The sequence below is a fragment of the Balaenoptera ricei genome, chromosome 20, assembly GCF_028023285.1.
Source record: "Balaenoptera ricei isolate mBalRic1 chromosome 20, mBalRic1.hap2, whole genome shotgun sequence".
In the NCBI taxonomy this organism is placed as follows: Eukaryota; Metazoa; Chordata; class Mammalia; order Artiodactyla; family Balaenopteridae; genus Balaenoptera; species Balaenoptera ricei.
Window position 1 is genome coordinate 63502969 of NC_082658.1, and position 15941 is coordinate 63518909.

A 15941-nucleotide genomic window follows, 5' to 3' on the forward strand; every position below is an offset into this window, starting at 1 on the left:
CTTTATGTGAAGCTCTCAGCTAAGCCCAGCCCTTTTAAGCAGTTAGAGAAGGTGGCTAGTTTTCACATGCCTTTATTTTCCTACATATATACAGTTTTCTCTGTCTAAACTGTGAGCTCCCTGGAGGCCCCTTTTCTTACATAGCAAGCATGGGGGAGGGGACTTATGCCCGCCTTCCGTTACTGCGTGAGAGTCCACAGGGCCAGGAGACAGGCTGAGGACGGACGTGCTCCCCGCAGACAGCACCCCGAGTTCCCGGGCGCTGGGCCTCCCGGGAGCTGTGTCCATCACCCCTCCTTGCTTTGCCGGTTCACGGGGAACGTGAAAGTCTCAGTGCGGCGCGCTCCCTCTGAACCTCTGGCCCACGCGCCCGCACGCATGGCCGGAACAGCTGTGTCCGGTGGTAGAACCAGCTTAAGTGTCTGAGGCACAGCCCTCGCCGCCTCCTCATAATTCCTGGCTTTTCACAGGCAGATAAACGCCAGCTGAGTCGGAGCCGGTGCTCGGAGGTGACGAGCGGGGCTTGGAGAGGAAATGAGATAGTCCTCCCATGGGGATGATCCTGGGACAGACCCCTGGATGTGCTTTTCCATCCGTCCTTACGGCAAGCCTGGGAAATGTAGACAGTCGGCTGCTCTGTGCTTTTGGAGGCCTGGGAAGCTCTGGGCCGCACTTAGGCAGCTGATTCCTCCTGATCGCCTAACCCAGGTGTTGCCCCTTGTTGTCACGGGCAGGGCCGCATAAACCCAAAGTGGGAGAGAGGAAAACAACCCATTTGGGGCCTGTTCTGTGAGAAGCCACCTGGTCGGCAAGGCGGGGTGGGAAGGAGAGAAGAGACGGCTTGGGCCTGGTCCCCCGGGACCTTGGAGTGCCGATGGTGGGCAACACGGCTGGGACCGCGAATGCCCCGAGTGTACCAGCGAGTGCAAAGGGTGACTGAGGAGGAGAGGTTGTCCCTCACGGGGAATGAAGGAAGCCTTCTTGGAGGAGGGGCCATTGTGGCAGGTCTGGAAGGTGGGAGGAAGGTTTCCAGGGCATTCCAGACGGAAGGAGGAGCTTAAACCAGAACCAGCGCTGGTGCCTACCTAAGAAAGGGCAGTGGAGGGACTTCCCTGGCGGTCCAGTGGTTAAGACTCCGCACTTCCACTGCAGGGGGCCCAGGTTCCACCCCTGGTCAGGGAACTAAGATCCCGCGTGCTGCACGTGCAGTGCGGCCAAAACCAAAATTAAATTAAATTTAAAAAAAAAGAAAGGACAGTGGGAGAGAAACCGGGGGGAACAACTTCTTGGGAATACGAGGGGTGAAGAAACATATTCATTGGGGAGAAGCAGAGACCACAGGGAGCACCTTTTCAGACCCACCACCTTGGCCCAAGCAAGAGACCCGACGACACCGTGGTTCCTCGAAGATTCAGCGCGACAGAGCTGCTCAGCCGCCGTCGGGGGCGTGAGTCGTGGGCACAGCTCGGCGTCGTCCCGCCGGGTGGGCTGTTCACACTCCCCGGGACCCAGCAGTGCCGCCCCTCCGCCTGCAGCGTGTTCACTAGCGGAAGGAGGGGTCGCACCCACATCCTGTTCTTCTCTCCCCAGACAGAGCCCGGGCGACTCCCACTGGCAGAAATTGTATCGTGGGCCCAACCATAAATCAGTCATTTGGGGGTGAGCGTTGGAGTAGAACGTGCTAACGGCTTAAGCCCTGCAGGGCTCCCTCCTGAGGCCCCAGCGAACTGAGCTGGGCTGAAACGGGTGCGCCCCTCCCAGACCCGCCCGGGGCCGCGCACTCTGAGCCCCTTCCCAGGGCAGCCCCTGGCCGTGACCCACTGGGGAGGGAAGAGTGACGCCGGGCTCCCTGGCCTCGGGCAGGACAGACGGGGAGGCGTGATCCCCTGTTGCTGCAGGGCTCCCCCTAAAACCTCACCCTGGTCTCCCCCCTGCTTTCACTCCCCGGCAGGTTTCTCCCGAGGGCCTTGAATCTTTGACTCAGCATCTGTGTCTGTGGGAGTCTGACCTAAGACAGGTGCGATTTTATCAAAAGAGAAGCGAACAGAGGCTGAGCTGCGAACACGACGGACGGCACTAAGCGTGGTGGAGAGAGATGGGTTTTATAAACGTGGACGAGTCGCCAGACTCTCTGAGCCTCAGTTTCCTCATTTGGAACAAAAGATGCAACCAGGCAGTAGAAACAGCTACAAATGGTCAGGAAACCCGGGGACACATGCACAGCGTCACAAATAATCAAAGAAACGAATGAGCTCTATGAGCTTCTCCTGAAGCACAAGAAGCCAAAGAAATGTGCGTAAATAGGAACACTCAGCATTGTTTGTGAGCAACAACTTGCAAAGCACCTAATGTCCTTCAGCTGGGGGTCGGCTAACAATGATGCGCTTTCCCGAGGTGGGTACCTGGCAGCCACTGGGAGGGACGTGGTCCGGCTCCAGGTCCTGGCAAGGAAACTCGCCCCCGGTGGGTGACTAAGTGGAAAAAGCAAAGTGCAAGGCAGGATGTACAGTGAAATTCCATGTGGGTACAAAGCATTTCTAAACATGACTATTATAAATTTGCAAGTGCATAGAACACAGTCTGGAAGAATGTACAGTAAGCTGTGTTAACTGTAGTTCCTCTTGGGAGTGCGGCTGGGAATCTTCTAGGTAGTTTTGGGTTCTTTTGTAGTATTCTATTTGAGTGTTTTGAAGAAGATGGGTCACGTTTGTCATTTTTTTTAATTTAGAAATTTAAAACAGGTGTATGCTCTTGCCTATCACAGAATCTGCTATCTAGTCCTCACAAAAGCCCCACTAAGGTGGGAGTTGCAGCTGTCACCCACTTTACAGATGAGGAAACTGAGACCCAGAGGTCCCTGAAGTCACAAGTTGCAGGGCTGAAATCCACCCAAGTCTGGACTCTTAACCACGTTGCTTCCTTTCCTCACAAAGGACGACAGGGGTGGGGGGCATCCAACTCTGGTTTTTAGCACCAGAACCCGTTCTTCTGATAAAACATTGGCTGGAAGCCCGGTTCATAAAACGGGTGAGAGGGGGGTCACTCTGCTGAAGAAGAGAGGCTGAGAAGCCGCTGGCTCTCGGACCACCACCCCTTGAGGTGCCCCCAGCACCCAGGGGAGCCCTGGGACCCCGGTCTGAAAGTCGCTGAGCTAGGTGACTCTGAAGGCCAGGATTCTAACAGAACTGCTTCTGTTGAAAGGGACGAAGATAGAAACGTGTTACTGGGTCATGCAAACAGGTGAAGAGTCATCTTGCTTTAAACAAACGCGGGTATCAGGCTGCCCTGATTTAGCCTGAACCACTGCCCCCCACAGAAACCTTTTGTGGGGGAGACACACTGGCCTACTTTGGTTTTGATTAAAAAAAAAAATCTAGACCCTCAGCAGCTGCCTGGAATAAACAGCACCCGCCCCCCCACTCCTCATGAGAACAGGAGGCAACTTCTCCTGTTTTCCTCGCTGTTCGGTCTCCAGCAGTGCCCGCGCAGTGATGCTTGTCAAATGAACGAACGAATGGACGGACAGCGGCTTGATTGGTTGACCTTCATGCAAACAGACACCTACACACAGCCCTCAGCCACACTGGCTTTGAGATTTGAGCAACAAATCAAGGTAAAGAGGAGTAATGTTGTATTTTAACTCATCAAATAAAATCAACATCCATGCGTCCATACTGATATAAACTAATAATTGCACAAGTAAATGAGGAAGAAGGGACAGTTTTCCTTCCAGAGAGCTCTACTCAATAAACGTGGCAGGGGCTTCCCTGGAGGCACAGTGGTTAAGAATCTGCCTGCCAGTGCAGGGGACACGGGTTCGGGCCCTGGTCCAGGAAGATCCCACATGCTGCAGAGCAACTAAGCCCGTGAGCCACAACTACTGAGCCTGTGTGCTGCAACTACCAAAGCCCATGCGCCTAGAGCCCATGCTGCACAACAAGAGAAGCCACTGCAATGAGAAGACCGCACACTGCAACGAAGAGTAGCCCCCGCTCGCCACAACTAGAGAAAGCCTGCGTGCAGCAGCGAAGACCCAACACAGCCAAAAATAAATAACAAAATAAAAAAAATAAAAATAAACGTGGCAGGCATGAGGGACATGGCAGGTCACAGGAGAACGGCGGAAATCACTGCTGCAGGCAAGGTCCACCATGGACGCTAAAATTAGTGGGAGAACATTTAAGGAGAAACAAGATTTGCACGGTAGCAAAGTATTTCCCCCCCAAATATTTATTAATTACAGAGGAAAAAACAATAATTTTACAGTGGAGACCTGGCGGACAGCAGGATCACTAGTGGTCAAAGTTAGTGCCCCCAGCAATGGGATGCGGTGTCACGTCCCTCCTGATACGAGACACTGAGGACAACATGTCACCACTTCTGTGCCATTTTTCCAATAACGCACAGCCTCAATCCGATCCTGAGAAAGCAGCAGACGAATCCAAATCGAGCAACATTTTACAAAACACCTGACGAGGGACTTCCCTGGTGGTGCAGTGGTTAAGAATCTGCCTGCCAGTGCAGGGGACACGGGTTCGAGCCCTGGTCCGGGAAGATCCCACATGCCGCGGAGCAACTAAGCCCGTGCCCCACAACTACTGAAGCCCGTGAGCCACAACTACTGAAGCCCGTGTGCCTAGAGCCCATGCTCCGCAACAAGAGAAGCCACTGCAATGAGAAGCCTGCGCACCACAACGAAGAGTAGCTCCCCTCGCTACCACTAGAGAAAGTCCGCGCACAGCAACACAGACCCAACGCAGCCAAAAATAAAAATTAATTAATTAATTAATTAAAAAAAAAACTCACCTGACGAGTGCTCTTCGAAAAGTCAAATTCACGAAACAGAAGAGGAGACTGAGGAGCTTTTCCAGGTCGGAAGAGACCAAGGAGACATGACGCCAAAGGCAACTGAGACCGAGGCAGAGCAGACACGCACAGGGCCCGGCCAACAGGTGGCTGAAGAGATTTCAGACAAAAATGTCTCCACTCAATTCTGAAGGCCAGAGCCCAACACGAGGGCAGGTCTGTTTTCCTTCTGGAGGCCCCCAGGGAGTATCTATTTCCTGCCTTTTCCAGCTTCTGGAGGCACAGGCATTCCTGACTCACCTCCCCTCCTCCATCCTCAGAGCCCTCTGACCTCACACCTCCTGCCACTCTGACTCTCCTGCCTCCCTCTTATAAGGGCCTTTGTGATGACATTGGGCCCACCTGGATCATCCGGGCTACTCACCCCATCCCAAGATCCTCACCTTGATCACACCTGCAAAGTCCCCTTTTCCATGTACGATAACATATTCCCAGGTTCCGGGGATTAGGACACGGACGTCTTCGGGGCAGAGGGAGCGTGGTTCAGCCTCCTACGCTGATCATCCACGAAGGTCAGACTTTTTGCGTAAAAGATGCCTGTCCCGCCTCTGGCCCCACGTGCCCTTTCCAGGAAGAAAGATAAAGAAGAAGGAAGCGGCAGCACCTCTATTAGCAAAGGAAAACCTTTCCCACAGATCCTTAGCAGGTTTCCACCTGGGTCTCACTGACCATTGGAATTGAATTTTGTCAACGCTTTTCCTGCACCAGTTGAGCATGTGATTCTCCCTCCTTCATTCTATTAACGTGGTGTGTTACGTCATTGATTTTAATCTGCTGAACCGTCCTTGCATTCCAGGAATACATCCCACATGGTCATGATGTATAATCCTTTCGATATGCTGCCGAGTTCGGTTTGTGAGGATTTTTGCATCAATGTTCATAGGGGATATTGGTGTGTAGTTTTCTTCTCTTGTGTGTCTTTGCCTGGTTGTGCTATCAGGGTAATGCGGGTGTCATGGAATGAGTTAGAAAGTGTTCCTTCCTCTTTAATATTTTGGAAGAGTTTGAGAAGGACTGGTATTACTACTTTAAATGTTTGATAGAATTCACCAGTGAAGCCATCTGGTCCAGGATCCTTCTTCGTTGGGAGACTTTTGGTTTCTGATTCAGTCTCCTTACTAGTTAAAGGTTTTATGGTGCCCGAATTTGAACCCAGGCTTATTTCCCATCACAGTCTCTGGTACCCACTATAAGAGGGTTTAGGAGTATGTTTACTCTGCAGGCGTGTGTGTGCGTGTGCGGCCACAGATAATAAGATGACGGGGAGGTGTTTTCTGCTTTGGACAAAACTCCATTAGACTGTACATGACTTGAGGGTAGAGACTGTCTTATTCATTGTTTCACTCCCAGTAATTGACACTCAATAACTATTTGCCAGTAAAGAAAGCCAGTTTTCCCAGCACCTTAATCTAAATTATACATCCCTCTTCCTGGAGTATTTGTGGGACCTCCTTGACCATATGTCTTAGTTCAGGTTCCGCCAAAAGCAGCATCAAGGCCCTGGGGGCAAGTCCATTTGAAAGAAAGAAGGGGATCCTGAGGAGGGAACAGGACGTGAGCCCGGCCAGCAACGGCTGGTGCTGATGAGTGGGGAAGAGCTGTGAGGAACCGGGGTGCAACCCTGCTGACAACTGCTTCTCTGCCCAGTGGGGGGCTGGGACACTGACTCACCAACTCCTAATTCCTAATGGTGGGGCTGCCCCCGGGGGCATCGACTGCCCGCCCTTCACTCCCGCTAGGAGCTGCTCTCTTGCCTGGATTGTTGGGATTTTTTTTTTTTTTCTCTTTATGGAACAGTTTATATTCAGCAGACTCTAAATAGAGCTCATTAAGATGGGATTTGGTTTAAGCCGCCGTCCTGAGTTTAATGGGCTGGAGTGGGGGGGGAGTGGCGGGGGCTCTGTGCTTATTGCCTCTCAGGCCCCTTTGAGTCCACTTTGCGCCCAGGGCCATTATCTCTGCAGCCATCCGTGGCTGGTTTCTCCTGGCCTGACCACTTGCCCCCGCCTTAATCTGGAAGATCAGCGGCTCTGAGCTCAGGGGGCCGGAGACCTTCCTGGAGATCCTGTCCCCACCTGTTCCTGCAGGCCTCTCTCAGGCCACAGCACTTCCCAGGGGAGCTGCTGGCTTCCTGGAAGGCAGAGGGGACATAATAAAAAGGGAGGTGCCCAGGGGGCTGGGAGGGAGAACACAGGCGGGAAGATGGTCTTCTGTGTAAATGAGCAAAAACCAGGTTTTGGGGTAAAGACCCACTCGTTCATGCAGCCCCTGTGAGCACTTTAGGAAAGACACCTCTTTCTCCCAAGTGCAGCTTGGTGGAAAGAGCACAGGCTGATTTCAGCTCCCTGTGTTCCGTGGGCCAGGCAAGTTTTTCAGTGCACAACCTGAGCAACTGCACAATGGGGGCTTGTGGGCACCCCTGCCTCTCTTCCTGGCACCACGATAGTACGGCACACAGGCAACTGGGGATCGTAACTCATCAAGTGTTCTTGCCGACCGTGTGCTGGGGATGCAGCTGAGAAAAGCCTGTGCATTTCAGATCAGTCTGTTGCCAGAAATAGACAAGGAAATCAGCACTTGAGAAACAAGAAGACAGTGTGACCTCAGAGGGAAGTAACATGAGCAGAAACAAGGCAAGCCAAGGGCATGATCACCGTTTCACCTTCAGCATCCTAGGATGTAGAAACAGAGTTTGCCGAGGGCTCCAAGGAGCCCTCCTGACAAAGCCCCTATTTACAATGTCTCTCAGAGCCGTGGGCAAACGGAGAGGCCCCCAAAGGGCAGCCACAGTGGCAGCTGCTGCCACCCCTAGGGCTGCCCTTCGGTGACACTCATGGCCCGAGGCGAGGAGGGGGCCAGGAATAGACCCCCAGCTGCCCCCTCCCTCCCTCATCCCTTGCTCTCTGACAGCACCTCCCACGGAGGACAGAGGCCCTGGAAAAGCAGCCAGGTGAGTCTGTGTCCAGGACCATGGCAGAGTGGACGTGGAGGAGGCTGAATCCGGAGGGGCAAACATTGTTAACCTTATTTTGAAAATGAACAAAGACACTAAGGCCCAGAGAGATCCGGTAACCTGCCCGAGGTCACACAGCTTGCAAGTGAGGAAGACAAGAGCCCCAGAAGCACAGGAAGTTTTAAAGGCAGGGAGAGATGACCCCTGAGAGGAAAGGCCAAAGTGACTTCCCCAGAAGCTGAGAGCTGAAGGCAAAGTAGGGGTGGGAGGAGAAAGGGTGGAATCTCGCTCCAGATAGGAGAAAGCGCACCTGCACGAGGCAGGGGGAAGGAGGGGCAGGGCTGGCACTGGCTTCCCCGCCAAGCCCACAAGCTGGGTGGACAGGCCCTGGGGTTTCAGCAGGGGCAGTCTGACCCCGGTCACATTTCAGGAAGTTCACTCGGGGTCTCCGTGGACAACTCGGGAAGGGTCTAGAGGTGAGGGGGCTGGTGGCCTGGCTTGAAGCCTGGCCATGGGGTGGAGAGCTGTTTAGGAAGTAGAATGATGGGTGAGACCTGGACGGGACAAAGGGAGAAGGGAGGCCAGGACGCTGCTGGACTCGGGCTGCTGCCCTTCACTGAAATGGGGGCGGGGTGAGGGAGGTTCTCAGCTGCAAACAGTGGGCTCCAAGCCAGACAGTTTAGGCATAGGAGAGAGTTACTGAAGGATAGAGCCGAGCCTGGGCCCTGCAGGGAGGCCAGCGCTCTCTCCAATCACAGCCCAAGGGAACAGGACCTGGGGCTGGACGTGACCGCTGGTAACTCTGGACCCTGGCGGCCATGCCCACCAGCTCCTGCAGCATCTCATGCGGGTCGTGTGCCTGGCCGAGCCCAGTCCAGGCGTGGGAGCCTGGCGGCCAGGGGCTCAGGAAGCACGTTTCCGTCTCACTCGGGGGAAAGTCCCCTGACCTGGGCAGGATGCTGGGAGGTGCCAGTCAGCCAAGGAGTGACTGGCGTCAGCGCCACGGAGAGAGCTGGGGGCTGTGTGGGCCGCGGTGAGGGAGCAGACGAGGAGGCTGGGCTTGGAGAGAGGAAGCCTCCTGCCCGGATCCGCGCTGCAGGTCTGCGGCCTGCCTCCCCCCCACCACTGCAGGGGAACTTCTTGAATCGCCCAGGGCGAATGAGAATCAACTCGTCCAAACGTCTCTTTTTCACAGGGTGGAAACCGAGGCACAGGAGGGGAAGGGGCTTGGCAGGGACCCACAGGGGGCGAGGGGTAAAGCGGGGCCTGAGCGGGCTCTCCTGAGCCCCTGGGCCCTCGGGCTGGGGCTGGGAGGCAGGGGGTAGGATGCCGCTCAGTGAGACAGAATGCAGGTGTGATCCTGCTTTCCGAACAAAACAGCTGGTATCCGGCTTTTACATTTTTAAACTTTTGTGTCTTTTTAAATGTTTTTGTCAGCCATCCCCACGGCTGTAAAAATAGAGCTGCACAGACGCAGGCAGAGCTAAGCCGGGGGCCGGCCTGAATATTCAGCTGAAGGGTGCAGACCTTGGGTAAGCAGTGAAGCCTGATGAATTAACCAGTGTCCCTGAGCTGGGCCCGCTGCGCTTTACCACTTCCTGTGGCTCCTTCCCAGGCCTGGGGCCAGGGGAGGGGAGCCCCTGCTGGAAGGGCAATAGACTGGGTCTCTGGGTTCCAGGGGGAGTGCGCTTGCCTCTTCCAGGAAGCCCTCCAAGTTTTCAAGAAGTTGCTTCACCTCCTAGGAGAACCGTGGAGACCAATTTTCTCTTTGTCAGTGTCTGGCTCCTTAAAGTACACCCCTTGCCATCTGGAAGCCCCCCGCCCCAGGGGGGCTGCCCTACCCCTCCCAGGAGTTCAGGATTAAAGCAGGAACACAGCGCCCTTGGCCTCACCTAATCCTGGTTTTTGTCTCTCTGCGGGGTTGGTTGGTTGATCCGAACACCTATTTATTTATCCGCCCTGAAGACGCTCACCGGACGCCGACCAAGCCCTGTGCTAAGTGCACGTGAGGCCTAGCAAGGCAGCCGCTGACCTGGGAGACGTGTATGGTCACCCAGGGGAGCAGGGTGCGGGCGGGTCACTGTCACAAGAGGCTGGTGGCCCGAGGACCATAACAAGCTGAGGTTGGGGCAGGTGGAGGCTGTGTCCACCTCTGTCCCTGCCCCACCCACTCCCAACCCTGTCTACACTTGCAGCCACCCAGGCCTTCTTTCAGCCCTCCTGCCCAGGGTCTTCACGTGTTATCTCTCCCCGCCGACCCCAGCGACCTCCTCTGGTCCCAGTTTGAATGTCCACCTTCTCCCTTGCGTGTATGGCCCGTGCTTAGGAAGGCAGGGACGGGGCCTGGCCTTCCCAGCACGATCCTGCACCCAGAACAGGCCTGGGCACACTGATGACCCCTTCCGCCTCTGCCCTCAGAGATCACCCCAACCTGAGTGAAGCCTGGGCTGTGGAGGCCTGGCAGCCCTAACGAGACACAGTGTTAGCGTCTGCGTCACGGGCTTGCTCTGAGGATTGAACAGGATGGAGCGTGTAGTTAGACCACAGCGCACCGTAGGTGTACCGCGCTTGCCCTCGTGACCTCGGCCCAGGGGCCACCCTGAGGTCAGGACTCACCCATCACCTGGGACCCAGGGGCGCTGAGCAGAGGGTGTGTCAGTGTCAGAGGGAGGTGGGGCACGGGTGGAGCCGACCTGGGAAAGAGACGATGCCCTGGGAGGCCAGGGTCATGTGGACGTGGGCAGTGGGTCTGGGACCCAGGGGAGCGCCCGGGTCCGAGAGGAAGGACCAGCGAGACCTACCCTGCCGTGGAAATCGGCCTAGAGTCACCACGTTACCCAAGAGTCTCACTCCTGGGTTTACACTGAAAAGAAGCAAGAGCAGGTGCTCCACCGAAAACTTGTACCCAGCGCTCAGAGCAGCTCTGCGCCCAGCAGCCTAAAGCCGGAAACAGCCCGGGTGTCTCACCAGGATGGTGGGTAAAGTGTGGCATATCCCTGCGGTGGAATGTGATTTGGTCATAAAAAGGGATGGAGTTCTGACACCTGCTGCGGCGTGGCTGAACCCAGGTGAAACAAGACAGGCTCCGAAGGCCTGGTTCTGCTCCTGTGCAACGTCCAGAACAGGCAAATCCACGGAGACGGAAAGCAGCTGGGTGGTTTCCCAGGGCTGGCGGAGGGGAGAATGGATTTGGGATGATGGAAAGGTTCTGGAACTAGAGAGCGGTGCTGGTCCGATGTACCTAATGCCATGGAATTGTGCGTTTTTACTCGGTTAAAACGGTAAATGTTACATGTATTTTACCACTATTAAAAAAAAAAACAACCCAAGTGACACCATCTGGCCCCAGGCTGCCGTCTTGGGGTCCCTTTGTCGCCTTGAAGGCCCCTGGGTGGCACTGGGCCCCGCCTTCTGCCCTGGGAGTCACGTCACTGGAGGAGAGGCCGGACCACCGAGGTCAGGGCAGCCACTCACTGGCTGAAGGACCACGGGTGACTCAGAGGCCTTATTTGTGAAACGACAGGGTTGGACTAGAGACACAATCTCTGGAGAGTCTGCCTCTTTGCCCTGAATGTCCTGTCCTGACCCGCAGGCGCGTCACAAGGGCCAGGGCAGTCAATCCAGGACCTCTCACCCAGGCTCCGGGGCCCCAAGGGAATCTGCGCCCCTTTACCCCCATGCCTGGCTCTCGGAGTCCCTTGTTTCCAGTTCTGGAAAGTATCCCAACACATGAGTCAGGGATTCTTCATGTTTTCTAGATCATAAACTTCTTAGAGGATCAAATAAAACCGCTGGACCCTCTCCCCAGAGGGGACCCAGAGCAGCACTGAGAGCACCGCTTACGGTGATTCATGAGCTCCGTGTGGCTGAGCGATGCATAGCTGTGTTGGCAGCGGATGGGCCCAAGTCCCAGCCCCGGCCCTGCTGTGACCCACTGGACCTGTGTGCACCCAGGCTTCCCATCCTCGCAGTGGGCGTTAAGAGTGACTTGTGTAAACTGCTCGGGAGGTACCCAGTGGAGGTCGGCAAGACCAGACTCACCGGCGCTGCACCCTCCCCACACCGAGACCGCCACCCCCAGCCCTCACCTGCTCAGAGGGAAGACGCCCCCCTCTGCCGTCTGGGTCCCTTCTCCCAGCCCGGCTCCCCTGCCTTCCCAATGTCACCTCCTCCCGGTCCCTCTGCCGGGAGCAGTGGTTCCCGCACCTGACACTGCAATCCAACAACCCTGCTGAGCTCAGCCACTGATTCTTTCTCCTTTTTCCAAGGAGACGGTTGTATTGTCTACAGAATAACTGGCTTTATCTCTCCTTTTTCAATATTTCAATTTTATGACCAGTCCATCTGTGTGTATTTGGAAATAATGCAATGTCTTTTTGAACTGTTTGTATATATATAGTCCTTATGTTGCCTCTCCCATCTGTCAGTTGCTAAGGAAAACGAATGAAAGCCTCCCTCTCTGTGAAATGGACCATTTCTCTTTATAGTTCTACCAGTTTTTGTTTTAAACATATTGAAACTATGTTGTTAGGGGCACAACTTTCCATAACCTTTATTTTGCTGGCAGGTTGCCTCTTTCAGCAGCATGAATCCAGTTTTGTCCCTTTTAAAATATTTTTCCTTTGATTTCTGTTCTGATCCTCATGCACACTCACCGATTTCCTTTTGTTAGGACTTCTTTTAGGATGTCTTTTCCCTTCTGCTATGAAACCGTCCTGGGTCGCTATCACTTATTCATGTCTCTTGAAGATGGGATTTTGGCTTTTATCTGTGGAGATTTTTTTCCTGAATAGGCAAATTTAACACATTCACATTTATTGCAACTACAGAAATGTTTGATCTTATTCCTGGTGTCACTTTTGTTTTCTATTTCCTATGCTTTGTTTTTCACTCTGTCCTAGTAATTACTGGATTGATTTCATTTTTTCCATTTCAGCTTTTCCTTCTAATAGTTTGCAAGTTATATATTCTATTTCTATTTTATGGAGATTTCCCTTGACATTTCACACACATAGTGAATTTTATTCTACCAGTGCTAGACTTATTCTGAACCTATGTCCAGTGAGAGCTTTAGCACACTGCCCTCTGCTCCACAGACCCCAACCTCATTTGTTGCTAACATCTACGAGTTTAGTTCCAGATTGTTACTAATTCTTAAGCAGTCCACACTTCCTTAGATTTAGCAAGTTTTGTCCGTTCCTGGCTCATCATTGTTTCTTTTTCTAAATTTTTTAAATTTATTTTTGGCTGTGTTGGGTCTTCGTTGCTGTGCACGGGCTTTCTCTAGTTGCAGAGAGCGGGGGCTACTCTTCGCTGCGGAGCACGGGCTTCTCACTGCGGTGGCTTCTCTTGTTGTGGGGCATGGACTCTAGGCGTGCAGGCTTCAGTAGTTGCGGCACACGGGCTCAGTAGTTGTGGCTCATGGGCTCTAGAGTGCAGGCTCAGTAGTTGCGGCACACAGGCCCTAGAACACGTGGGCTTCAGTAGTTGTGGCACACGGGCTTAGTTGCTCCACGGCATGTGGGATCTTCCCAACCAGGGTTCGAACCCGTGCCCCCTGCATTGGCAGGCGGATTCTTAAACCCTTCACCACCAGGGAAGTCCCCATATCAATTGTTTCTTGTATTCCATTTCCTGGATTGCTTTTTCTTCTTGCTAAAGTACATCAATTGGTAATATTTTCAAAAAGGAATTGTTTTCAATGCCAGACCATCTGAGGCCTCACATGTCTTCAGGAAGGGTTTTTATTCTTACATTTGGCTGGGTATAGAATTCTGAGCACGAAATTATTTTCCCTCAGAATTTGAAGACAATTACTACATTTTCTTCTTGCTTCTAGTATTTGTTACATTCTTTTGCAAGCTGTCTGGTTTTTGTCTGTAAATATTTAGAATGTAGCCAAACTTCAACCCCCTGTTCCAACCCAGTGGTGGCCCTGGTGGCCTCTTTGAGTCAGAGTTCTGGACATTTTCATTCTCAGCTCTGGGAAGTTTCCTCCTGCATTTTTGTCTCCTTTGGACTAGAAATGAACTGTGTTCTCCATATCTGCTAACTTCTATTTTGCGCCTTCCATCCTTTTGCCCTTTTGTGCTGCGACCTCAGGTTCACCTTCTGGCTTGTCTATTTGCTCTTCAGCTGCATCCACTAAGCCTATTTTTTTTTTCAAGTGACCAGATTTTAATTTTCCAAATACTCTAGTTGGCCTTTCTGAGGTCCGGTGTCCTATCACCTCTGTCTAAGGATATCAGTTATGCCTGTTCTAAGTTCTTGTTCTCATCACATTAACCCCTTTCCTTGGTATCAGTTCACTTGTTCAGGTGTCTGATGCCTGTTGTTTGTACCTGAGGTTCACCCCAGCCGCACAGCCTGCCCCCAGCACGTGTGAGAGCAGAGTCACCCCTAGACAATGCCCGATGTTCTGTGCTGGGGGCCCCCTCAATCCCCCGGGTGTCTCAGCCTTCGGGGCCCCTGCCCATCCCTTCAGCTTGGCTCCCATGCTCCCTCCCCCCAACCCCAGATGCCTGTATTCTCTGCTTGGCCCAGGTGTGTGTGTGTGTTGGGGGGTGGTGGGGATGGGGAATAGGGTTCAACTCACCTGGTGGCTCCCACTGGTGCCCTAAACCACCATCCTGCAGGGGGCCGGGCCCCCTCGAGCGCCAGACACACCGTCCAGGGTCTCTGGCTCCACTCACGTTTGGCAGCAGCCCCCATCCGTCAGGCTCCCTCCTTCCGTCAGGCCCAGCTGCCCCCACCTTTAAGGTGTTCCGCACAGTCACAGGTTCACCTCCTGGAGGGAGCGGCTGTTCAGCGCACTGGGGACCTGGGACCACGGGGGGCTTCGCTGCGAGTCGCCCACCACTGGGGCCTCCTTTCTCATGCGCCTCTGGGTTTCCCGTCCCTGCCCTGAGCAGTGGCTGTGGATGGTGGGAAGGGCACGGTCTTTGGCATTTGGACCGAACCCAGGCTCCGCTCTCTCAGCTTCAGTTTTCACAAAATTAAAACAAACTCGGGCTTCCCTGGTGGTGCAGTGGTTGAGAATCTGCCTGCCAATGCAGGGGACACGGGTTCGAGCCCTGGTCTGGGAGGATCCCACATGCCGCGGAGCAACTAGGCCCGTGAGCCACAATTACTGAGCCTGCACGTCTGGAGCCTGTGCTCCGCAACAAGAGAGGCCGCGACAGTGAGAGGCCCGCGCACTGCGATGAAGAGTGGCCCCCACTTGCCGCAACTGGAGAAAGCCCTCGCACAGAAACGAAGACCCAACACAGCCAAAAATAAAAATAAATAAATAAATAAGCAAGCAAATATGGTTAAGAAAAATATATTAAAAAAACAAAAAACAAACAAAAAAACGAACTCATCTTACCTGGCCTCATGGTCACGTGGGAAGATGGACGGTGTGGTTCATGTCCAGCAGATGCTCCAGGAATATGGGGCCCTTCCCCCTGCTCTCGACTCTCTTTCCACTCACTTAGTGGGTACCCCCCACCAGGGTCAGAGTTCAGCCAGTTAGTGCCAAGGAGGTCGGAGGAGGATGGGGCCGCGGCAGGCAGCCCTTGTTTAGGTCAGAGGTCAGGGGCTCGGATGCCACCAGGGTCCAGGAGGCCTGGGTCGTGGCGGGGGGATGAACCCTCAGCTCGCACAGGGGTGAGAGCTGGAGCCCAACCAGAGTGGCCGCCCCCCCTTCCCCCCCCGACCCTGGCCTGGGGCCAGACCCCTGGGCATCTGACCCCTGAAAGAATATGTCAGCCTGTAAACACGTCTGAGGGCTCCCATCTGCACCTCTGGTTTGTATGGGGTCCCGTGAAGGCAGGGAGACAGGAGGCGAGGCTGGGCCGCCACAGAGGAGTCTCCAGGAGTACAGGGACCCTCTAGGTCTCCCAGCACCCGGTCGTCCCCAGCTGGGCCCACCTGGACCGCAGTCTCCCGCCCTGGTCTGTCCCCGGGGCCCGAACTGCCACGAGGCCTCTGCTTTCAGGTACCGTCCACTCAGCTGTCAGCAGCTGGGGTCCCCTCTGTGCACAGCCCAAGCCCTGCCCACAGGAGTTTCTAGAACCAGGACGTTGAGTCCAGGACCCGGGGCAGGGGTGGTTTGGGCGCCTCGCTCCTTCCGGCCCCGCCT

General features: G+C 54.3%; 1 long non-coding RNA gene across 1 annotated transcript; it reads right to left on the reverse strand.

Moving 5' to 3' along the window:
• Positions 1 to 2270: 2270 nt before the first annotated feature.
• Positions 2271 to 5424, reverse strand: LOC132355722 (uncharacterized). Its single transcript, XR_009499684.1, has 3 exons — positions 5250 to 5424; positions 4807 to 4956; positions 2271 to 2471 (listed from the first exon to the last, which is right to left on the reverse strand). It is a non-coding gene; the product is annotated as an uncharacterized LOC132355722 (long non-coding RNA).
• Between the last annotated feature and the right edge of the window lie 10517 nt (positions 5425 to 15941).